This window comes from Talpa occidentalis, unplaced genomic scaffold (genome assembly GCF_014898055.3).
Source record: "Talpa occidentalis isolate TD23 unplaced genomic scaffold, MPIMG_talOcc4v2.1 talOcc4.749, whole genome shotgun sequence".
NCBI lineage: Eukaryota > Metazoa > Chordata > Mammalia > Eulipotyphla > Talpidae > Talpa > Talpa occidentalis.
The window spans coordinates 1-26,449 of NW_023605138.1; the positions used below are offsets into that span (position 1 = coordinate 1).

The 26,449-nt window shown below is 36.2% G+C and overlaps 1 long non-coding RNA gene across 1 annotated transcript; it reads right to left on the reverse strand.

Moving 5' to 3' along the window:
- Positions 1–6,386: 6,386 nt before the first annotated feature.
- LOC119233312 (uncharacterized) lies at positions 6,387–23,361 on the reverse strand. The gene is made up of 3 exons (XR_005122374.2): positions 23,052–23,361; positions 19,186–19,265; positions 6,387–6,462 (listed from the first exon to the last, which is right to left on the reverse strand). It is a non-coding gene; the product is annotated as an uncharacterized LOC119233312 (long non-coding RNA).
- Between the last annotated feature and the right edge of the window lie 3,088 nt (positions 23,362–26,449).

A 26,449-nucleotide genomic window follows, 5' to 3' on the forward strand; every position in this document is an offset into this window, starting at 1 on the left:
TTTTTAAAAGAAGGGTACAAGCAAGAAAGGAAGAGAGAATACAAACAACTAATTAGCCTAGGGTCAACAGTGGGTGCAGTTATCTAATAAGATTTACTGAATTCCCCTCACCTGCAAGATGAAGGTAGAGCACTATTCCACTGAGATTGACATAATAATAAGATCAGTCTACTTATTGGTACTATTAGATATTAGGAGAGACTTGAAGGGAAGGAAGGAATTAAGTTTTGATCATACCCATATGCTCTGAGGAAGTTCAAATCTGATGATGTACAAGTACTTTTCATAACTCTGTTTTCAAATCCCATTAGTCCCAAATAGCAAAGACTATCATTTATTGTATGAAATATTTTGGCTCTGCCCACTGTAGACAGTATTTGTGGTTATTCATGATTGTAGCCTCTCTTAATACAAATCCACTCAATCCTGATTATTTACAGAGGACACAATTTTATTATTCTTCATGAAAATATGTGGTGCTGCCTATTGTGGCCAATTTTGTTTGTTAGATCTATGGTAAACTGATTATTTGTACCAACAAATGACATCTTAATTTGTTTAAAAACAGTGTTGACATTTTCTGGCTTTGGAATAAATGAACAATCTTCAGTATTTTTTTATTTGAAGAAGTAAGTCCATTTGATTTAATTTTTTAAATTATAAAACAATGGTAAATTTAAAAAAGAACTATACATGATTAAATACATTGGAATAAACAACTTTGGTAAAATGAAAATTAAATATCCCTGAAGACTGACCAAAAAGACTTTCAACATAGTAGCTATTTTTACCTTGAAGAATGAATCATTGGAACCAATATATTTGATGAGTATTTGGAGCAAAGAGTTTTATCTTGCAAAATGGCTTAAAAAAAAAATGCCCAAAACCTTAACACTATCTGAAATAATAAACTGTGACCAAATTTTGGACATTAATCTAGCAATTAAAATAATTGCAACCATATGAGAAATCCAATTTTAATGACATGTTTTGATTATTTGCAAAACAAATAGGAAGTTTCCTTTTTTTCACATAGAAACACTAGTGTCATAAATATTAGCAGAAATACATTTAAAAATATTAATCTCATAAATAGACTTGTGAGAATGGGTTATACTAAGCCCTTAGCTGCATTGAAGTGAGTTGTATCTTATAGAATAATAATGGTTCCCAATTAAAAGTTTGTTTTTAAATTAAGAAAGAGTTTCAATTTATTTTGGCCAGCTAAGCTCAGCTCAGCTTAAAGGAGACAAAATTCATATGTACTAGTTGTCAGTTGCAAGATAGTAAAAATAATGCTGTGTTTCCTTCTCTGATTTTTAAAAAATAGTGTTTCTCACATCTAGAGAGGGCTAGGGGAATTACATTAGAAGTGCACAAAAGTAAAACATCTAAATTAACTCTAAATATCTGTAAATCAACAAGTTATTTCCCACGAGTCAACTCATAAGTTAAAGAAGAAATCTCAAAGGAAATAAATATTTGAGCTGACTTATAATAAAACCCAACATACTGACATTTTGGTAGCTGCTGAAGCAAGTGTTAAAGGGAAATTTACAGCACTAATTAAGTGTGTATGTAAAAAAAAAAGCAGAGTGGTCTAAAATCAGTGATATAATTTCTACATAGAAGAACTAAGGGAACCACTTCTATACAGTCTTGCACTGGCAGTCCTAGTCTGTGCAGGAAGGGACGAAAAAGAAATAAAAGGCATAGTTTTGTAGTAAACAATTTAACTTTGTCCAAGAGGAGGTCTGGCCTTTGCCCTGAGGTTCTGGGAGGTAACCTCTGAGGTCCAGAAATTCTATTCCTGACAGGAAGAAGTCCTCTCAGTGTGCCTGGGGGCCTTGGTTCACAATGGATGTTCTAACATTATGATTTGAGGTAGGGGAGGGTTTGATTGCATCAGAAAAACCAACTGTATGATTTGGATAGGAAGTTTGGTCCCATCATATCAGTCTACCTGGAGACTGAGATCAGATGCATTAATCAGCCATCCAGTCAGTTAGTCATGCTTACGTAATGGGGTGCCAATAAAGTCTCTGAACTGAGAGATGTGGGTCTTCCAGCTTGGGGATATTCCATGTATGTTATATACCAACAGCAGAAAAGTAACATGTCCTGATGCTACAGAAGAGAACCGAATCCCCTGGTTTGGGATCTCCCTAGACTCCGACTTATGTACTTTTTCCTTTGGTTGACTTTTATTTTTCATTTATTCATTTATTTTTAACTTGTTATTTTTGTTTGAGATAATGCTGGTTTACACTGTATTTGATGTAGGGGTATAGGGTCACTCCTCTTCAGATGTACATCACCACATCACACCAACCACCAAACCACCCATAATCCTCCATCCTGCATCACCTCCCCCATTTACTCCAGACCTTTCACTCTCCCCTCCTGGTAGCCTCAGTTCTGCATTGGGATTTCTGGAGTTTGTTTTGATTTGGTTGTTTCAGTACCTTTGTTTTGTTTCTTTATGTTCAACATATGCATGAAATCATCTGGTGTTTGTCTTTTTCTTGATTATTTCTCTTTCTCCTTTCCAGTTCCACCTATGTTACTGCAAATGGCAAGATTTCATCCTTTTTTTAAAAAATCCTCTCTTTCTTAGCTGAATAGTATTTCATCATGTATATGTGTGTGTATATATATTATGTGTGTGTATATGTGTGTGTGTGTATATATATATATATATATATATATATGGTTGTAAAACCAAATGCTTATAACATAATATACTGAACATATATATAGAATATATATACTGCATCTTTTTTTTATTTGAATATTTCTTTATTTTCTTACACATTTGTTAGTTTTTGGATAGTGTTACTTTTGGCTGATTTTAACCTGTATCTTTTCCTTGAAATAAACTAACATGGATATAATAGTTTTTAATGAGTTTTTGAGTTTTTCTAAATAGATTATCAAAGTTGAAGGTGGATTTTGGATCTAACCAAATCTGCCATTGATGGGAGAAGTGAGAATAATTCTTTGTGGGGAATGTCTTCTCTAACTTTATAGTTGGCTAAACTTTTGCACACACAGAGTAGGAAGGAAGAAATAAAGCTGTCTTTATTTGCAGATAACGTAATAATTTTGTAGAAAATTCTAAGAAATCAATTAACATTAAAGCTAAAGCTTGTAGTTTACCAAGATCTCCAGATACATGACTGCATTTCAAGACTTACAGGTGAAGATCAATATAGTGAATAGAAACTACAGAAACAGACCCACAGTTATGGTCAGCTAAATTTCAACAAAGGTGCCAAAGTAATTCAATGAGAAAAGGATGATATTTTCAACAAATGGCACAGAAACAACTGGATACTCATATGTAAAAATGAACTTCTTCCCCTACTGCTCACCAGATACAAAAATTAACTTAAAAAGTAATCATAGGCCAAAATGTAAAGCTATAAAATTTATAGGAGAAAATCTTATGACCTTGAATGAGGACACACAGCACATACCATAAAGCATTTAAAAGTTGGATTTCATCAAATTTTAAAACTTTTACTCTCTGAACAAAGCTGTTTAAGAAAATAAGCCAAACCATAAGTTGGGAGAAAATATTTGCATGACATTTATCTGATAAATAATTTTGTATTCAGAATATATAAGGTACTTTTTTAACTCAACAGCAAGACAACCAACCCAATAATAAATGAAAAACATTTTTAAAGAGATACTTTACCAAAAAAGGAGATACTTAGAGCAAATAAAGAGTGAAAAGATGTTCAGTATCATTAGTCATTGGAAAATACTAATTAAAACCTTAGAGAGGTACTTCTTTCTACACAATTACTAGAATGACAAAGAACAGACAAACACAGAGCTCATGCTGGCAGGGATGAGGCACAACTGAAACTCTTGTGTGTTGCTGGTGGTAATACCAAATGGAGATGATACAGACACTTTGGAAAAACACTACAGCAATTTCTTATGAAGTTAGATCTATTTTGCCATCCAGCTCAGTAACATTTGTAAAACCAAATGTCCAAAGACCTGCATGTGAATGCTTATAACATGATAATATACTGAATATAATAGCACCAAACTGGAACCAAATGTTTACCAACTTGTGTGAATGGGTGTACAATTCCCGAAACATCTGTATTAGGGAATACTTCTTGGCAAAAGAAAGAAACGAAGGAGGTGGAGAGGAAGGAGGAATAAAGAAAGAGAGAGAAAAATAGATGACTCACACATGCAAGAGCATAGATCATGGATTTTTTCAAATGCACTATGCTAAGTGAAAGAAGCCAGACTCAAAGGCTACATTCTGTATGAGTATATTTACATGATTTTCTTAAAAAGACAAAGCTACAGTGACAGAAAATGTATTATGGTTGCCAGAGCCTATGGATAGGTGGGGGTTTGACTATACAGGAGGTGAAGGAACTATTTGGGGGTAATGGGACTGTTTTATGTTGAATCTCCTCAATGTCATTAATTCTTCACATTAGACATCCCCAAAAAGTGTGGGTTTTATTTTATGCAATTTATACCTCAATGAACCTAACTTTTAAAAATGGTCTAAATCCTATAGGCTGTGAAAAGTTATTTGCAGTACGTGTCACTGATAAAGAATTAATGTCTACCACCTATAATATAAAAAGAATCCCTATGAACTAGTAAGAAAAAGCCAAGCCTCTTAGCAGTTATATGTGCACAAAACAAAACAGAAATTTCCCTGAATGTGAATTGTCAACAAGCACACAAAAAAGCTACTCACTTAAGAATCAGGAAACTACAAATTCAATTTTCAGCTAGCGTTGTATTTCCTATCTATCATATTGACTCAAAATTAAAAATTGGACCACATGAGAGCTGCCTATTCATGTGGAACAATGGAAGCTTATATCCATTTTTGTGGGACTGTACTTTGAAATAACTAATTTGAAAAATGGTTTGGTATTATCAATATTGAGTAAAATTAATAAGTGTTCACTCTCCAATCCTGAAATTCTAGTTCTACACCTATATCCCTCTGATACTTCTTCTACATATGTACCAGCATATTTGTACAAGAAAATTTGTAAAGGAAAAAAGAGTAACCTACAGATTTTCAAGAGTAGAACCATTCTACTCTTGAAAATTTGGTATAGCTTTACAATGTCATACCCTTCTGCAAATAAGATGAGTGAACTATAGGCACATGTACCAAAGTGGGTAGATGTTGAAAATATTATTTGAATGAAAAAAATCACAGATGCATACATAAATTAAGAGTATATGTCGATAAGATTCAAAGAAGTCTTCCTCATAGGCAGTATAACATGGACATATGAACGTGCCCCTGAGGCAGGCTGGCAGTGCTTCATTCTAGCTTTCCACATCTTGGTTGTGTAAATTTCAACTCCTTGTGCTATAATTCTGTTGCTTGTACAGGTAAGGTACTCATATGTATTAAGATGTGTTAACACATAGGAAGTATTGATAGATGTTAGGCAGCATTATTATTCTTTAATCCACTAGGTGGCACCTCGGTGGTGCCAGGTCAGCAGGGAGATCCCTCCCCCAACTCCTTTTGAGAGCAACAGATGCCAGCAAGAAAAGCCCTCCTGGTGACATGTGAGTGCAAACATTACAGTTGCTATCCTGGAGGGGTATGAATCACACAGGATCTATGGGAAAGGAAATAAAACCCAGATTTCTAGAATCTCAGTGACATTTCAGTCCACAATACCAGTTTACATTTTTCGCCAAGTCTTTAATTGTTCTGAAGAAACACGAATTATAAGATCAATGAAGTTCACACTTATGCAAAATAAATACATGCAGTCCATTTATAGTTTCTAACATTTCACCCCCACATGAATTTTCAGATAGTTGTTATTCTAAATCTTTTACCTGACTACTCTCCTCTTGTCTCTCTATTGTGTATTAGAACCTCATCAAAGAATAGGACAGAAGGAAAAAGATACAGAATGTAGATCTCACTAATTATCATACCTGGAAGCCAGCCATTTCTTAAACTCAAGAGGTGGTATGGGCAGGCTGGATTTTCATTATGCCTTCATAATTATTGATGAAGTGAGACTTTCAGGCAATCCCAAGGTTGTCTATTTTATCTTGCTTCTTATCACTAGTTTTTATAGTTGATTACTCAACTGTCAGTTTGGGGAATAAAGTGATCTCTTTATAAAGTGCTTTGATTGATATCCTTAGTGTTAATTTTCATACAGGGTTTACTCTACTTTCCAATAGAAGGCTAATGATGGGTAGAAAGAATGAAAATTTATAACCAAAGTGAATTGTGATTTCTAAGTATTAGGAAATTTAGTTTTTGAACATTTTATCATAACTCTTACATATAGAAAGATATATTTATTATGGAAAAACTACTAAAATTCCTTGTTTACTACTTACCCTCTTATTTCAACTTGAGCTATAGCAGTGACGTTGATTTGCAGGCTCACAAAATTGCTGTTTGGGTTGTCCTTGTTAGAACTAAAACACAGTGATTTAAATACATTTTATTAGACATTACTATAATATATGATCATAAAAACATTCTGTATATCACAAAGTCTAAGCCAGTCATTCAGAAAACAATGGCATGCATAGTCAATCTACAAAATCATAACCTTTGTAAATGCACTGCTAACATCCTCTATCATCAAAAGTAATGTCATACCTTTCTATGAGGAAAGCTCCTATCTGAGAACACTGTAGATATTTAGAGAAGCTAACATACTTTTGTTTCCATAGCTAAACCAAAGAGGCAATGAGTTGAGTTCATTTTCCAGCTTCTACCTTGAACAAATTCCTTAACGTGTCTGTGCATCATGTTTATCGGCCATCATATGGGAGAGGATAGCACAGCCAAGTCCTGATTTTCCATGCTAATAAAGAGGTGAACTGGCACAAATAATCCATGAGCAACAAATAATAGAAAAGGCATTTGTTTTTGGCTCTGGAAGGCATCATGCCATACATTGTCTTGGCAGCAAATTGATCTTCTTTTGGGCTTATTTCTTAAGTAATATTACAGTAAGTGTACATTCGTTGCATGCTCACTGGCTGAACAGGGTGGGCATGAGGATGAATTAAAAGCATGGCTAATGGTGAGAAGCAGCAAGATCTAAGGAAGTTGAGAGTTCATATAAAGGCAAGTAAGAAAGCTAATAGATATTTGTCCAGTGCAATGAGTGTCCCAAGATAAAAGGTGTACATTTAATATTTCTTTGAACAGTGGCAAAACTATTTTTAAGTTTCTTTTTTTCTTAAGCAGATGTAACTAGATACAGAATTTGACTTTTAAAAGATGCATGTGTTAATCAGTCACCACTGTAAGGAGACAGAATATGTCTTAAAGAGGTTCAATAAGTAGCTAAACTTTGGGTGCAGTCTATCTTTACATTGATAGTTTTACTCTGCTGTCATTGAAGTCCCCTCAGTATCCCAAAGCATTAGCAGTTTTTAGCAAACTAAGCAGTGGCCACACCACCACTTGCAGGCTGTGTTTATATTTAGGTCTCAGTAAGAAGAGAATGTTTCCCTTTTTTTCATCACTGAATCTCATGCTGATTCAATGGAAAAATGGAGAAGATGGTAATAGGGTCTGTTTCGACTAGGTTTGAAGCTTTCCAAATGTGGGAGTTGGAAAAGATATGATAAAAATCGGCTTGCAAAGAAGGAGGGGACAGAATTGTTCCCACAATGCTTTTGAAAAGTCCTGTTTGATTGTATATACTGATAAGGCAACTTAAACTGCAAACACACATAAAAGATATAAACAGGCAAATGTCAGGCTCATTTCCTGTAATCGGGTATCACTGCTTAGCTTGTGATGAGCCTAGAGGGACTTTTTCACCAAAGTTTGAACCCCAGTTTCTAGGCCACTTTATAATTATCACATCTGGGGAGGATCAGTCAACTAAAAAGGTTTTGTTTTTTTTTTTTAAAGGCAGGATTTTGAATTACTAACCACTAAGAAGTCATTAACTAATTCCACTTGTTCCAGACTTTGTGGTTCCAAATGTATTACTGGGAACTCTTTAGCTTGGAAATTTAAGTCTAGTTGTTCCACAGATTACCCAGACTTTGTTCTATTTTCTAGTTCACTGCTGCTTTGAAAGTAGTGGAAATTAGAATTATTAAAAAAAAAAGTTCCATGTAAATTAATCCATAATTCTATTACATTTTGTTTGCAAGTGGTTTAAGTAACACAAGTTCATTACTTACGACACCCTGAAATGTAAATAGGTGGCAAGCATTAAAATCATCCTGGGTCAGGAGTCAAATATGAGGGTGACAGAGGGCTGTTTTGAAATATAGAAAAAAAAAGCAGACTCAGAGCAAGATCTTCCTGGCTGACTAATCAAGATTGTCCTGTTTGCCATGACATTTGGTACTGCAACCAGTGGTGTCAGCAACATCTCCTGGCAGAAAGGCACCAGACATGATATATAACTTAGACGCTTCTTTGACCTCTTTCCTGGAAGGAAACCGTCCTCACTAATACCACTGCTACATTCAAACAAGCCGTTCATCACTGTCGTGGGTGCTGAGCTATTTATACTGCCAATGTGCTAGCTCTACGCAAGGAATGGTGAACTTCCTCCCCAGGGCTACACCCTCTGTCATGACCCAAGGATAAACAAGTTTTTCACATATTACTCTGATTTTCTTTTTTTCCTTATTGTTTCCTATTTCCTATTTCCTTGCATTCCCTTTATGCTTTCTGTGGGCTTGGGAATGTCAGCAAAGACAATACAACATTCATTTCACCATTACTGAGAGAGCAACTTCAACAATGATCACCAAGACCTGTTTGTATGTGGGAAGTGCAATCTGAGACCCACTCAACACAGGGAGGAAAATGTTTACATGTCACATAGAGCCAGGACATGGAGCTACCATTTAATACAAATATTTGGTAATATGAAATATTTTAAGTTTATTAATTTATAAAGCCCATTTCTCTTTTGGGTTCTATTTGTGGTAAAGGGCATTAAATGTTGGCAGTGGTATTCAATATGATCAACAGTTTCAGAATTTAGACTTCAGAGCCTTTGGTTCAAATTATTTTGATTTAAACATATTTAAGGGCTGCTGCACCTCCCCCTGCAGTGACCTTTAGGGCTAACCGGCCCTAGGTCCGGCTGGGCAACCAGCGCGCAGCGGGAGAACAGCAAAACCCTACATACCTGCTGCACCTCCCCCCGCAGTGATCTTTAGGAATGGCTTTCGCCAAGGTCCCTAGATCCGGCTGGGCAACCAGCGCGCGGGGGGAGAACAGCCTGAAGCAGAGGAAGTGCAACGGAAGTTCCCTGAAAAGGCAGAAGCTTATCAATAGATAACGACCACCAAGAACCACTACAAGAATGCTAAAAATCTTTTCCCCCGTCTTTCTAGAACTACAAACTTTAATCCCTTATTTGTCTTTCTAAACTTCCTTCTTTCTTCTATAATGGTCATTGCTTGTTATGTAGATCACCTCCCTGATAGTGGTAGACTGAGCCCATGAGCAAGCTGATTTCCTTGATATTCATTCCTGTGCTTTTGGAAAACATATATATACTGGTCACAAATTTAGAGAAAATTACACTCAGATTTTCACTCTTGAAGTGTGTCTGTGTGTCATTTCTTTCGCCGACGCCCTGACCACCCTACACGCTGCTCTCAACCCTGAGGTGGCCTCATCATCTACTGCCTACTGCTGTGCTGGTCCGCGGCAGTTGGCGCCCAAACGTGGGGCCCCGACATTTCATTTCATTTCATTTCATTTCATTGTGTCTTCCACCCAAAGAAGAGGTGAGTAACGGAGAGATCGTGTTGGGTAAGCTATCTCCCTTCTTGTGTGTGTGAGTGTGAATGTGATTCCCTTAAAATACCCTCTTTTAAACAGTCAGGGATAGGATCCTCACTGGAGCGTCCGGAGCTCGCTGATAAAGGATGATCAGTTCAAGATAGTGAGAAGTTTTTCTAAGAGTGAATGCTCGTGGTGCTGTGTGTGTGTGAGAGTGCATGAATACGGCTCCACGGCCTCGTGTCTACGGAGTCTGAGTGGGCTGCACCCGCGATTCCCGTGGAGGAACGTCATATGGCATAACGGTCATCTGCTCTTCCGAGTAGCCTGGTCCGGGACTTATACGGACAGACCTTAGCTAAGATGCCTCCGCAAGTTCCCGCGAGGGACACGGGCCGGACAGCACAGTTGAAAGAAATCTTTGCTTGAGTGAACGAAAGCACCACGAGACCAAAAAAAATCTTTTTCTATCTATATTAAAAAATATGATTGAAACACGAGGTATTAAAGTAAATAAGAAAGCTCTACTGCAACTTTATAAATTTATATTACGGGTATGCCCGTGGTTTCCAGAAGAAGGTAGTTTGTCACTGGAAACTTGGAAGAAAGTAGGAAAAGAAGTGAGAGTTTTATGCCCTTCATGGACCATCTCAGGTTCTGAGACAGGCTCTGTCCTTGTGGGTACAAATTAGAGATTTGTTGGGTGATGCCACTGAGGCAGAATTGTGGGAAGGCCAACAGGATGAAGTTCAGGATAATCCTAAAAACAATAATGATCTACTCAAGCCTCTGCTCCCGTATCAAAGGAATCCCTTTCCCAGTCAGAGGATGAGTTTAATGATCATGAATATACTGAAATGCTAGATAAATTAACTTTCAAAAATGATAAACCCTCCCGCCCACCCGCTAACCCTTTTCCAGTTGTTACCAAACCTAAGATTGCATTACATAATAATCCTAATCATATCAAAGCCCATCAAGGGCCCCTAGGTGGCATTTTAGGATTAGCAAAAAAGGCCAGTAAGGAGATTTTTCATTTACTTTTCCCGTTGCCGGACCTCCGGCTTTGTCTCGCGCTGATTAAGGCCCTGCATGGGAGGCCATCCCCATAAAAACTCTTAAAAAATTACAGTTAGCTGTTCAGACAACGGGTCATAACTCCCCTTATATTTATCAAATTATTGACATATTATCAGCCACCTGGATGACCCCTTATGACTGGCATAATCTTGCCAAGGCTGTTCTTCCTTCAGCAATGTATGTATTATTTCACATGGAATATGAGGACCAAGTACATGCCTTCCTTAAAAATCATGATGAGGTTAGGGCTGAGAAAATTTCCCTTTCTATGTTCATGGGAACAGACAAATATGCTTGAAAGGTCCATGCAGCAGGCCGGAATGCAGGAGCCAACCAGTAAGCCCACCTGGGGGGCAGGAATGTGGATACCTGCCTGGAGGACTCAGACAATGAGCCTCCCCCCTCCCACTACGAGTCTCATCTCAGACAAAGAACCTCTACCTGCCCTACAAACTAGAACCTCTACCTGCCCTACAAACTTTTCCCGCCGTACGAGCCCAACTACCCACCTGACCTCTCCTCACCCTATAAAACCCTGCTTCCCCCTAACTATGGGCGCGGCTTCACTGACCCCCACCTTGGGTCTGTGAGGTCCGCCCGGGGCGCAATAAACTTTCCCCCCCCTTGAAAAATGTAGCCTGGCTCTCCTTGTCTTTACTGAGCTTAACCTTTCAATGCTGAGGTACGCAGACAAGCTGCCCTTCCAAAAGAAGTCCTAGTTGAAATTAATAAACTAGCAGTTGCCTCATGGCAACTGAGTACACCTGAGTACAAACCCACTAGTCTCACTGATACACACCAACGCCAGGATGAAATGTACCAGGATTTTGTGGCTAGATTAGAAACTGCTCTGGATAAGGTTCTTCCATCCTCCGGAGCACGAGATTTATTGTTTAAACAACTTGCATGGTAAACTGCTAATTCCCTCTGTAAAGAACTTATTAGACCTATAAGAAAAACTGGTATGCTTCAACATTACATTAAAGTTTGCTTAAATGCTTCCCCGCGACACTAGATCAAGGGTCTAAATTAGAGAAAATAAATAAAAAACTCAAAAACTTATGGCTGTCTGTATCCCTAAATGACATCAAAGAGGACTCAGCTGACAGCCCCATATTAATAAAACAATTGCCTAAACAGATAGGTCGTTTTTGCCTGGCTGGAGACAAAATTAAATATTCAAAACAAAAGGTAAAATAAAAAATAGCCTGCAGTATTACAAAAAGTGATCAGGATTCTTGGGATAGTAAAATTGTTTTTCAAAAGCCAAAAGTTTATTCTAGAGCCAATGCTGACCTCTTTGCAGAGGCATCGGTTCCCAATTATGAGACCATTTCAAAATCCAGCCCAAATTTCCAGCTCGGACTTGGCTAAAATTGTTGAGATAAAAATAAAAACTCAAGAACAAATAAAAGATAATGTGTCATAATCTTAAATAAAACAAAACAAAACAAAAATGCTCCAATCTTTTCCTGTTAATTATTTGGGGAAGAGACTAGGTTCCCCCCAGTGAAGTTTTTTGCCATTTGTTTCTTTTAAAATAAATAAATAAAGCATTTTTAAATAATAGTATTCAAAGTTAATTCACATATGAGTGTATGAGACTATATGACTATAATATAAATAAAAGGTTTTTATTAAAATAGTATGAACCCACTGCAGTGGACTGGTGGAGGCTGCCCTTGATCTCAACAAGCAGCTGCCTGGACTGTTTCTCCAGTGTTGGGATCACTGACAGGTCTCTACTACCTTCCTGCTGTGGAGGACTGAGCTTTTCTATTATCCACCTTAAATGACTATTGGTTCATTCTACTATCCACCTTAAATGACTATTGGTTCATTCCAAAAAAAAAAAAAAAAAAAAAGTTCCATTTCCCTGTGTTTCTTTGATTATAAAGTTTAAATTGTCTTAGGCAGAAACTGCTCAGTTACTTTTGACGTGCTAACAAGCTATACAAAATGCTTATTGGTTGAATAAAAGCTTTTAATTTTACTTATTGGACCTGTAAAAGATTAAGTTTCTTGTTAAAACAAACTAACCTGGTAAAACATAAAGTGATGATACAGACATTTTTGAGCTAAATTCTAAACCTCAAATTTTACAGGCAGACTGTAAAAATTTACCTCTTCTCCTGTTCTCAAGATAACAGTGTACTTTTATGTTTTAAAATATGTCCGTTCCCAGTGAGATAATATGTTAACAACCTAAAGCCATATAATCATTTCTTAAAAATGTAAACTCCAAAAATATTTTCTTATCAAAAAAAAAAAAAATTAGTAAAAACTGCCGTGACTACTGTGGTCTCGAGCCCAAGGTCTTTGGTAATAATTAAGATTAGACACTTATTCTGTATACAGATTTTAGCTGTTAACTCATTAAAAACCTCAGTATCTTCACACATTGCTAAAATAACTGTTTCAAAATATATACACATGGTCAAAATTTTAAATGTTATCAAGAGATCTCTGTATCTGTTTGTCTGTCTTTGTGTTTTGTTTTTTACCTCCGGAGGACTAATTATAAATGGCGCCTTTAAATTATCATAAAACAAATCTTAAGATCTTAATCAAACAATTTTTTAATAAACAAAAACTAGTTTAAATTTTATAATGTAATTCAAAGCATATATGCCTTAAAGTTATGAATACTTTGTTTAAATGTGTTTCAAAAAGAAATTTCTGGTATAAAAAGTACTTTTCTCCTTCCTACTGAGTCACATGTATGTGAAAAATGTACATAGTATCTATATGGTGCTGATTTTTTTTTTTGTTTTTATTAATTTGCCTAATTGCTTCTTTATTAGCTAGCCTACAAAAACTTAGGTATGTGCCATTATATTATTAACAACCATGCAAAATGGAATTCCAGTCATAACAAACTAAAACTACAACTAAACTTTCAGGTTTACTTTTTGCACCTATTTGTAAAACCTAAAAATTCTAATGTCATATTACCTTGTGTGTTCACATTTAAGTCATCTAGTACAAACAGATAACAGTATTATAATGCCTTACTGCTAATGAAAGATGTGACAATCCTAAATGGATGTAATGTAAAATGTGTGTTTACAAAGAAAAACATGTATTAAAAATAGATATTTTAATGGTCCTAAAAGTAAAGTGATAAGTGTTAAACCAAATGTTGAAGGTCTAAAAGAATTAAAAAGTAACAAGGCTAAGGAAAGTGTTAAATCTCAAAGAAATTTTACAAAAACAAATTTTGTATACTCAAATAATTTATATTATTTTAGTATTTTGGGAACACATTAGCTAAAAAATAATTTTTGGTTAATAATAACTGAGTTTTAATCTAATGGGTTGTTTCAAAACATGTACTTATACACTAACATTGGGTATAATCTTGGCCCTTGTCTAGGTTAATGATTTTGGGTACATAATGTCTTTTAGTGTCTGAAAAACTAAGATTTTTGAGATGACAATTAAAGGTTATAATTTGATTGTCAATATTATACTCAGGGCTAGAATTTTTATAAAAATTAAATATGTTTGTTGTTTTTGCTGTTTTCTAAGTATTTATGACACAGCTTCCCAAAAATCTAAATTAAAGTAAAATTTGGTAGCCTGTCATTTAATCAATTAAAGGAAATTTTGTGGAACCTCAGCAGAGCTTTAGAGATACTCCACAAACTTTCTCCTTTTCCTCCTGGGAAGGACATTAGATAAATTTATCCTATCTGGTTTACCTGGTAAAGTTACACTACAAGGAAACCACTGTCACTTGAAAAAATGGTAAAACTCTAATAATATGTACAAAAATGTTAACATTGGTTTTCTAAATCAAAATCTTTCAATACCTGATATATGTAAATTGTCAATGATTATTGTTGCCTTGCAATATTATATACTTCAATGATTTAATGTCTGCAGCACTTGTTTCTACACAATATAAGAAGAAAAGGCCTCAATTGATTCAAAATGATAAACTTTTGAAAGTAAAAATCTTTCTACAAAGGACTGTATAGACTGTTGGATATAAACCTGATTTTTACTGTTTTGTTTGGCATAACATTGAAAATGTTTCTACATTTTACCTTATATTCAACAAAGTTTTCTTGTTTTGACTGACCACACTCTACAGCAATGTTATATATATATATATATATATATATATATTTTTCTTTTTCTAGCAGAGCTAACCTTTTGTGTGGCTTTGAGTACAATTCTTCCAGGGAGCTGACATAGAGCTAAACTAAAATGTGGAGAAACTGCTGCTTTGTTTGTAGGGTTCCAGACACCTCTGAAAATGATGAGAAAGTTTGCCTCCATTGGCAGGACTGAATAACCCGGTTCCCTGAACAAAAAGCTCTGTCATAAAGCCTGAACTCTTTCATCTTTTCGCTGCCTTTGATATACACTTCAAACAACCTGGACAGGACACCACTAATATCCCAGTGCGTGCCTACGTTGGATACCCCTTCGCTAAACTTCTGGGGAATGCCTCAGCTACACGCATTCAATCGCATGGGACTTCTTACTCCATTCATTGTTCCAGTTGCATTGATACTAATTGTATTATCCCCTCTCTTGTTCGTCTATATCCTGTGGTGGTCTTGCTCAAAAGACCCTCCTATGTTATGTTACCTGTTGATTTACATGATATGCCTTGGTATGATAATATTGCCATGCAAGTTTTAAATGAGGTACATGCTCTTCTTCGTCCTAAACGTTTTACCCTTATTTTAGGCATTGCTGCCCTGATTTCCCTGGTTACCTCATTGGCTGCTTCCTCCATTGCTTTAATTCAGGAAGCTAAGACAGCTTCTTTTGTAAATGACCTTACCAAAAAACGTGTCCATGGCGCTCGCTATACAGCGGGACATTGATTATAAGTTAGAAAGAAAGTTAAATGCTCTGGAAGAAATTGTTATTGCTATTGGCAATGAGGTTCAACTTCTCAAACAACAACTGTCTACTCGTTGCCATGTTCAGTTTTGTTTCATTTGTGTTACGCCTTTACATTATAACTCCTTACATTGGAATCTTACCAAACATCACCTATTGGACATCTGGCAAGACAATGACCTTTCTCATGACCTTTCGTCTCTCCAAGCTGAAATTTCTGCTATCAGTAAGTCTCATCTGCACACTTCACTCTCTTCCTTTGCTCATTCTCTAGCTTCCACTCTCCAATCTTTGACTCCTACTCACTGGTATCATCTCATCTCTCCTTTATTGTTCTTTCCCTACTCGCCCTGTTCCTTTGTTTACTCCTTCCCCTCTGTGTCCACCTACTTCACAGGTCCATTCATCGTCTTCAACGAGATATGTACACCTTCCAGCTCCCTTCTAAAAACAAAGGGGGACCTGCTGCACCTCCCCCTGCAGTGACCTTTAGGGCTAACCGGCCCTAGGTCCGGCTGGGCAACCAGCGCGCAGCGGGAGAACAGCAAAACCCTACATACCTGCTGCACCTCCCCTCCCCCCGCAGTGATCTTTAGGAATGGCTTTCGCCAAGGTCCCTAGATCCGGCTGGGCAACCAGCGCGCGGGGGGGAGAACAGCCTGAAGCAGAGGAAGTGCAACGGAAGTTCCCTGAAAAGGCAGAAGCTTATCAATAGATAACGACCACCAAGAACCACTACAAGAATGCTAAAAATCTTTTCCCCCGTCTTTCTAGAACTACAAACTTTAATCCCTTATTTGTCTTTCTAAACTTCCTTCTTTCTTCTATAATGGTCATTGCTTGTTATGTAGATCACCTCCCTGATAGTGGTAGACTGAGCCCATGAGCAAGCTGATTTCCTTGATATTCATTCCTGTGCTTTTGGAAAACATATATATACTGGTCACAAATTTAGAGAAAATTACACTCAGATTTTCACTCTTGAAGTGTGTCTGTGTGTCATTTCTTTCGCCGACGCCCTGACCACCCTACACGCTGCTCTCAACCCTGAGGTGGCCTCATCATCTACTGCCTACTGCTGTGCTGGTCCGCGGCAAAGGGCCTCCCCTGGTGGCGTGGCAGTTGAGCACTGGGTTGCGAGGCTGCCTGCAGCCTCTGCAGCACCACTTTGAACCCCGGCCACCAGCGAGGGTCCCACAAAAAAAAAACCAAAAAAAAAAAAAAACGATAAACATATTTAAGCTGAATGCAAACTATCCATTAAATACTAATGTACATCTTCGGAGTCTGCTAGCACAGCATCTGGATAAACATCCACTTCTCAAATACCTTGTATTCGAGTGTTTAAAGTATTATCAAATACTTTTATCCCTATAATGTATATTTCTAGAATTTGATGCTTTAGGTATGTTTCTGTAGCCTCTCTAGTTCTTTCTGCATTTCTACAGTTTTATATTTCTCATAATACTGTTAAAATAGTCATGAGTTCTGTGGCCCATGAGAATGGGATTATAATCATGACCCATTCTTTTAGATAGTGGAATGTAAAATGTAACTATTTCTATTTTCCATCAAATTCAGCACTTCATTGCTGAATTCATTATTTACATGATGATCTACGGGATGGATCTGGGAAAGGCATAAAGGTATCCAGAACATTATTCAGTGTCCTTTGCTCCTTGAGCAAACTACAGTTGCATCCATTTTGTTGTCTGTAAGTGCAATCAAGAGGAAGAAGGAAACATCAAGGAATTTGCCTTGCACCTTTGTACCAGATGTTTTTTCTGAATGTAAGTTGCATGTTTTATGAGCAATGCATTCTTCCCAAGTGACACGAGACTTCGTCCCCTGCAGGACTGGTGCCATTGACAGTGATGATGGAGAAATAGGAACTTTGGGCTACTGTCTGGGGTGATGACCCTTCATTATGGAGAAATTTTTCTTTCTTTTTTTATTCTGAAAACTTAAAATATAAACAGGACAGTTCCTAAGTGATCATCTTTGGGAATACCTGAAACTTTTGGAAAATATACATTTATGTAGTGTATTAAATAAGTGATTTAACAAGCTTTTGGTAAAATGAAGGGGTATGACAGAAGAACTCATTTCATCTCTATCACATCACTAGTTTGAGTAAAGTTAAAAAAAAGCTCAGAGTCATCAGGAAAAATACTTAAGTTAAATTAAAAAAAACCTAATTAAGATCAGAAAAGGTCACCAAAAATAAGCTAGAAAAAGTTTCTCCCTAGAAATTCAGCATGAAGTTTGAGACTGATTTAAAAGTAGATTTTAAAAGCTGCTACATTCTTATAGGGTCTATATAGTTTTAAAAAAACAAACCCTAAACTTCCAATTGAAGTACCTGTTAAAAAGTTATCCACTGTGCAAAATAAAACTATTCTACAAGTCATTACACACTAAAAATATTTCTTGCAAGTCAGAATAAAAGTTTAGAGATTAGTTATTTGCACAGTTGCCTTTGAAAATCAAATTGGAGACACTGACTTCAGAGTCATTTTACAGTTAGAACAGGGTTCAACATGCTTGGCAAGTATAAATAACTGGAAGGCATGCATGAGCTGCTTATATTAATGTCTCAAACTTTTAAAATTGCAGAGCACAAAATAATGATACATCTCAATGATCCATCACAAAATAATGATACATCCCATGTGTGTCACACATTTACATTTTATCTGAAAGGAATATCTCATGAGAAGGTGTCTGATATATTATATTCCATTTTTATTCTTTTTCTTTCAATATAGGTCTGGAGTCATTAAATTGATTCTATCACTGGCTAATGAATTGAAGCCTATAATTGGGGATCCCTGGCTCTCATGCATACTACTCATTGTCTGTCTGCTCATTAAATAACAGAGTAGATGGTGAAAGGGTAAAGTTTCATGTGAATCCCTGAGCAGCCTCAACCTAGGAAAAGGAAGGCAGCTAACTCTAAGATTCAGCTGTAGTTGCCAGGGAATGTCCTGCCATCCAACTATCTAATCTCATCAGCATCTTGCTTAGATGCTCAAAATTAATTCATCATTCATTCATCCTTGAAAAGTTAGAATTCAAGATTGCAAATGCAAAATCTAAGTTTGTTTGGCAGAATTTTCTCTTGGGGATTAGCTGACACCCCCCCCCCCCATTGAGAGTATGAGAGGTGGTAAGGTGTTTGTGGGAATGGGAGAAGACACATGCATTAGAAAGAGGAAAAACAGGAGCAGAAGGGTGGGAGAGTGCCCAGGCAACACTTGAATCTCATAACCTGGCCCCCAGAAAGAATCTCTTTTATTGAAATAAAAAATACTGAGAAAATAAAAATAACGGAAAACAGAAGAAAATAAGCTGTGCAAGTCTGGGTTCTAATTTCAGAAGAACTTTCAGGGCAAAGGAGCTTGATAAGTGATATTCATTGGTATTCTGAATCTTTATTAAATATTGATGATAATTTAAATATTTAAAGGTCTAACCTTCTGATTTGTAGATCAAAGTTAATGCTCATGTTTGTTTTCTCAAGACGTGGAACTGCAAATCGAAGGCCCAGAGAATACTAAAAACAAAAATAGGAAAAGCACACAATACATTACGTTATCACATGGGAGGGACCTTACAGACAGTCTAAAACTCCTTTAAAGTCATCTCTGCAAAACACCAACCTAGATCACTTTTCACTTATATATCTGAGGTGGCTTAGCAAAAGCCATGCAACTTAGCTGGCAGGGCCCAGAAATTTTGAATCCCTCTTTATCCATCATGAGCTGCTTATATTAATGTCTCAAACATAGAGGCTCATGAGAGCCTCTATATCCATCAAGGTCCCTCTCTTCATTTAACCACAAATTGACTCTCCTCCTGCCGCCTTCCTTCTGGGCTAAATTAAAAACAAATTAAATATATGACAGGATAGTAACTTAGAAAAATGCAGCACTTTTGTTTCATGGACTTTAATGACTTTTTTATCATAGATCATCATCATTTCACTACCTCTTATTCAATGTGCTACAAGCCAGGTATTTCACTAATGACTTTCCATACATCATATCATTGCACTGCTCCAAACATCCCAGTAGGGTAGTCTTCCATTTCAATTTCACTTGCCTAGGTATCACAGCTTATAAGTGGCAAATGGAATTTAAACCCAGGTATGTCTAATTATTAAGCCTGTACATCAAGAGGCTCACCCATGTTCCAAATGTGCAAGTTTCTATCAGACCTCTGGGACTTTTTGCATGTTCTTCTTTCTTCTTTGGAAGACTTTTAGGTCTTTTCCAAGTTTTCTACTTGGAGAACTCCTATTCATGCCTCAAAGCTCAGGGCAAGAAACTATCTGAAACATGTCCTCTCATCCCACAGACTGGATAATGCTAAAATTTTCCTCCTTTTTATTCCCTGTTTCCTTTTTTACAACTCTGCATCACTCAACCTATGAAAGATCACTAATTTTAAATGTCTTCAGGTTATTTATTTTCATCTTGATATTGTTGGACTAGCTTAGCACCAGACTCATAGAAGGAATGCAATTAAAATGATTGAGGGATGATGAAAAAGAGTGTGCCATTGCACACACACACTTACAGTGCTGTATCTTACTATACTGTGATGAAGTCTGCCCTATGCTGTTCTTCACTATTCAGCATGGGTGAAGATATAATGAAGGTGAGTATTTCTTACTAGTAAGACACACCCACACTGAAGACCAAATATCTGGGCATTGATTGTAAAGTGCTTTGTGAAGCAGAATTTTTTTTCATTTTCCTGCTTGAGAGATTTTGCAAGTTTTAGTGAATTTTGTTGGTGCAGAAATATTTTATATTACTAAACCTATTCTATGAAAATGACATTACTGCTTACAACTCAGCAGTAAAGCTTCTGAATACTACTTTGAATGCTTTGTTAACTTAAAATAATGAGTCACTTGATCACTATTTTTTAAAAATATTGGGACTTGGATGAATATTCCCAGTGATTTATGATGCTTTTAATATTTAGGACTGTTTTTGCATTTGGAATTTTATTACAATCCACTGAGAATTTTCTTTTCAAAGTGCAAAATGAAGAAGTAAATAAATCAAAGTGTTTTATAACAAAACAGAATGCAATAAAATTTGATGGTTTAAGGGCATTAAAGGGTGAGATAAGAAAGCTATTAGGTTTCCTCTGCTATAGCCCTCAGAGATAAAACGAATACAAACAATTTACTTCCTTGACTTCTAAAGATTATTTGTTGGTAAAATGAACTAACATTCTTTCACATAAATACATTCATAGTTAAGACCACACTGCCATTTTTACCCTCCAATTTCAATGACACTAGTGGCCACTTTTTGTTCCATGATTATCCTTAATTATTAATGGTTTTAGATGGTCTCTGGTCTAGATTTAACACTTTTAATACTAAAAAAAGGATTGAGTGGCCAGTCACCTATAGATCCTGTTACCATTACCATCATGTCATTTCATTTTTCTTTGGGTAGACTTCTTCATTTCAAATTAGGTGGTTGGATTTTTCTTAAAAACTAGCAGAAGGATTCATTAGCTTTTAGATAAAAGGATTCTAATGAAAAATGTTCTAATATCTCAGCTTAGACATCCCATTTTATCTTTCATGACATTGTTTTAAAAACTCATCTGTTATTCATTAGATTTTATCTAAGTACTTTTGACAATTTGGCAGACTGGACCGATCATGGGCTTTTTGTATAAACCTGGTTGAATCTTGCTTCTGTTTTTCATTGCCTGTGTGACTTTGGGCAAGTCACTTGACTTCCGTAAGTCTCAGCTTCCACATCCATTTAGTAGAAGAAACTCCTGACTCATAGGTTGGTTAGTGTGAAAATTAAATGATAACATAAAAATAGTGCCCAGTTGGGTTTATAACATGGAGATCAGTCAATACATGTTAGCTAATTGTAATCTGTTACAAAAGTTTATCTTTCATTTAAATACTTTTTTTTCACACAACAAATGAGTTTTCTAGACTTACTTGGCACATTTTTAATACTGAAGATTGAGGGAATAGAGTTAATTATAGTGTAAAATGCAAAAATATTATTCTAGTACATCTTAAAGTATAAACTGGGAATAGGTATCACTTGATTAAACATTTCAAATGCTGAAGTAAATGTGTTAAACCCTGGAGAGAAAAAGATAATTTTACTGCAGGACTTCTTAGTACATTTAAAAATACACATATGTACCTGAATCTCCAAGGGAGAAGATGATACTCAGCAATGACACAAAACTTCCTTTGAAAGGTTTAACTCAAGGTCTTAGCACTCTGGACTAACTTAGGAAGCTGTTCTGAGACAAACCTATGCAATTATGTGTAAGTTTTCATGAAATTTTTTTAAAAAGCCAATTTCATTGATAATCATAAACACCTAATTTAAAAATAGGGGAATATATATGCTTAGCATATGTAACATTTATTTATATAGTATTTGTAGATTTCAGGAATTTTCTGGTTTATGACTTTGTCAAATAATCATTTCCACAGTGGTATTTATTATAATTAGTTACTATGCATATACTTAAAGAGCAATTGCCTAAAATAAATTTATCATCCATGGGTAATCCTAAATGGAAAGTTCCTAAATCCAGAAACAAAGATTTTTAAAAAGAAAGCAAAACAACTCCATATTCTTTCATAAGCATGTTATAGATCATTATTAATCCTTTCCTTTTCTTGTTACAATTTTCTTTATTATTCTTCAAGTAAGATGTATGGAAAATATTAGTGTGTAAAGCTTATTCAAAAACTTGATTGTGGGGATGAGGACTATGGACTTTGCTGCCTTAGTGGTGAATGTGGTGGTGTGATAATATACATCTGAAGAGGTGTGAACCTGTACCTCTGAATCAGCCACAGTGTTGTAAAACAATGTTATCAATGAAAAGTGGACTTTGTAATATTTTAATATAGAAGTACTGTGAATGATCTTCACATGGCAGGTATATCAAAAATAAAAGCTTTATCGTCTTTGCTAAAATTTTAATTATATAATTTCTTAAGTCCTTTACTTTGTTGATGTTTTTAAATAAAATTGGTGGTGAAATGCAAAGAAAAAAAATCTGATTAAAAAAATAGCCTTCATAGATTCTAGTGACTTAACAGACAAGAAAGTAATGTCAAAAGACAGGCATATATAAATATTTTTAACCTCAGATTATCCTCTCTGTCAGTTATAATGATGAATCCCATCTCCCTGGTAATTTCCTGACTAATCTATTTTAGTGTTATGTGCCAAGTTGCTGAGTGCTAACTGGGCGCTTCCCACTAGGTCTCTTTAAGATTCAATTAGACAGAAATCAGTAAGAGCCTCTGGGTTTCTCTTACATTTGTTCCAGCCGCCATCGGGTTTCCAAGGTCACACACCACCATTCTGGTTACATTTTCCATCCTGTACTCACAGCTCAGTGGTCGTAATCCCTGCAATGGAAAAGAACACCAGCATGGAGGTCAAGGCCAGAATAAATGACATCCTGTCACAAAAGTGATGCCTTGGGTGAGGGACGCTTCTTTTGATTTCAAACAGCTGTGTGGGTAACTATGCCCCAAATTAATTTGTGACCATCAGAGAAGAGACCAAAATTGAATTTTAGAAAGAAAAATGCTGCAATGGTAAACATATTTTCATTGTATTTAATTGAGGAAGAAAATGTTTAGTATTTATGTGACTATTTTAGAAATTATTTTCACTATTAATGTTAAAATTGGGTATGAAGATCACAAATAATTAAAGGCGACTAAACAAATTATTCTTCCAATATTAAAATGATGGTAATACATAGACATAGCGCATGACTCCATAACTATTGCAGAAGAATTGCCTTGAACACAAATTCTGCTCCTCATGGTCCCGTTTTGAGATTATGCAATCAATCTAAGTTTAACTTTCCAAATATTTAAGATGAGAACACTTTTTATTTCCCTAGAGTTTCCTATCTCCTTCTCCCCCACTATATTCTATTCTGATTAGAGGGTATAAAGTTTGAGGAGGTATTTAGAAGTAGATGCAGAAGAAGGTCTCAAGATTATACCAGATGAGAGATGGAAGAAAATATTTATCTTTGAATGGCTGTCCTCTGCTCACAGTTCCACCTGGAGTTTTCATGCTTCTCCTGATGCCAGGAAATCCACACCTTGGTTTCCACTCTCAGCCCATTTCCATACTTCAAGACCTAATGTCCCCATGGCTTTGTTTTGCTTTGGTGACAGCTACATGTGATCATCCATTATTCCATTCTAAGTTGTTAAGTGCTACTACTATATTCACCTGTCACCTTTATTCCCAGAGATAAGCTTGCAACGTGAGGACTTTCACAAAGGAGCAAGCTTTGGTGAATTTCTGCCCCTATGAGAAATCCGTGGAAGAGGGTTTCCAAGATGAGGACTATTTCTCCACTTGTCAGCTCTATGAAATTTCATACAAGGAGTTAACGATTTTACTGTTTGACAAATGAGAAAGGAGTGAATCACTGATAGTTGGAGGCACCATTTATACATGCTCTTTTCAAATAACCTGAAAGACATTTTCATTCCAGTAGGTAAGAAACATATTTTCAAAAAGCTGATAATAATCTCTTTTCTCAAAGATAGCTCTAGCATGTATTCAAGTTCTTAAGGAGTCATGCCTAAATCCTGATCATCTTGGGATGTCTTATGCTGGGATTATTAACTCAATCCTAAAAGCAGGGAAAATAAGAAACCCAACTAAAACTTTAAAAAATGCTCATGTGTCCCTTGAAAATGATTCAAGGATTTAGTTTCTATAGTAAATAGTTTTATCTTATCTAAGGTTAAAAGTTATATGTACACTTTTTTCCAGCTCTCTAGAAATAGCTTTTTCAAATCACTCAAAGATCTTTCCTCCTCCAGCCCCTCCACCCTTTTCTTTTTTTAACCTTTATTTCCTCTCTTTGAGTGACAGAAACAGGAATTGTTTTTCCCAGATACTTCTAGATTAATTTTCAACTTTTCCAAGGGATGCTCTTGTTTGAAGTCATTTATAGCTTTTAGAGTAAATACTCACAATGTACCTATTATTTACCAGGCATGATATAAAAAAATCCCTTCTCCTCACAGAATTTCCAATTCTTATAACAATTGTAATAAGTAATGATAAGTGATTATATCCAATAGTAGAAATACACAATATAGTTTCATAAGTGTTATAACAGAAGTAATAGATAGTGATAGGAGGACAAGCACATAGATTAAAGCAATCTGAGGGCTTCCTGAAGGAAGTGACATCTCAGCTGATGGGAGGCAGTATAGCTCAGTGGTTAAGAGCAGGGACCTGTACCTAACAGCTGAAGTTTCAATCTTAGTTCTGCTATATAATAGCTGTCTAACTTTGGGTATATTCCTGAGAATTTTTCCTTATATATGAAACGAGGATAATAATAATCTTGCATGTCTCTATAAGCCTGTTATGAAGATTAAGTAAATTAAATATCTGCAAGAATTCAGAGCAGTGCCCAGCACACAGTAATTGCTTAATAAATATTAGCAGTCTCAATAATTACTAAGCTGAGGCTTGAAGAATAAGTAGAAAAAAAGTAAGTTAAAGAGGATGAGAGAGGAGAGCTCATGTTTCAGAAAGATGGCATAGGGGGTGGTTGCAAGCTCTCTGGGCTAGAGAGCACAGGTATTACAGAAACTGAAAAGAAATTCAGTCCCACTAGAATTTTGGATGTGGGGGTAAAAGAAGGAATCTTGGACTAGTGCTAGGGCTGCAGAGGTAAGCAGCGGTGATAGAATTAAGGACTTCATGAGCCACCTCAGGGATTGGAACTTTATCCTAAAACAGTAGGGAGCTAGGAGGATTTTAATCAAGAGAGTGACAAGGTCAGATGGCATTTTAGAAAGAAATATCCTTTGCTGGGGAGAGACTAGCGGAGGGTGTGGGGTGAAGGGGGTAGGAGGGGTGAGTGAGGAGACTGTGAACTAATCTCAGAAAAAGGTCAGGGCAACCTGGATGAATGCAGTTTTGGGAAGTTAGATGAAGAGGGGATATGGACTTGAGAAATTCACCATTAATTTAGGCTTTAGAAACTAGATGGATACTGGTGCCATTCTCTGACACAGGAAATGGAACAGAGGAGCTTGTGAGCAGGGGATGAACAGTCTAGTTCTGGACATGCCGAACTGGAGGGGGTATGAGATGGAGAAGTGAAGTATATATGAGGTCTCTAGAATAGCCGTAGCCATAGAAATGGAAAGCAGAACAGGGCTTACAAGGATCTGGGAATGGGCTGGGGAGTTAGTATCTAACGAGTACAGGGCTTCAGTTTGGGCGATGTAAAAGTTCTGTGCCACAGGGGACTGTGGTGATGGCGCATGGGTGCCTAGGGGAAGGAAATTCTATGGGGACTCAATCTGAGGGGGTGGGGGAAGCAAATATTGTCTAAAAAAATGTAAAAAATGATAAATGTTAAAATAAAAAAATATAAAAAAAAGTTCTGTGCTAGATGGTGAGGACTAATGTGAATGTATTGAATGCCATGGAACTGTATACTTAAAAATGCTTAAAATGATAAACCTTATGTGACATGTATTTTATAATAATAACAATAATAGTAATAATAATGATGATGATAATAATGTAAAGCACATTTGTCTTTATTCCTACAAAAATTGAGTTAATTAAGGTTTCCAGAAAAAGAGATGAGTAGCACCTACATTCAAAAAGATGAATGTTTTCAACAACAAAAGCTCGCAAGAAGATAATC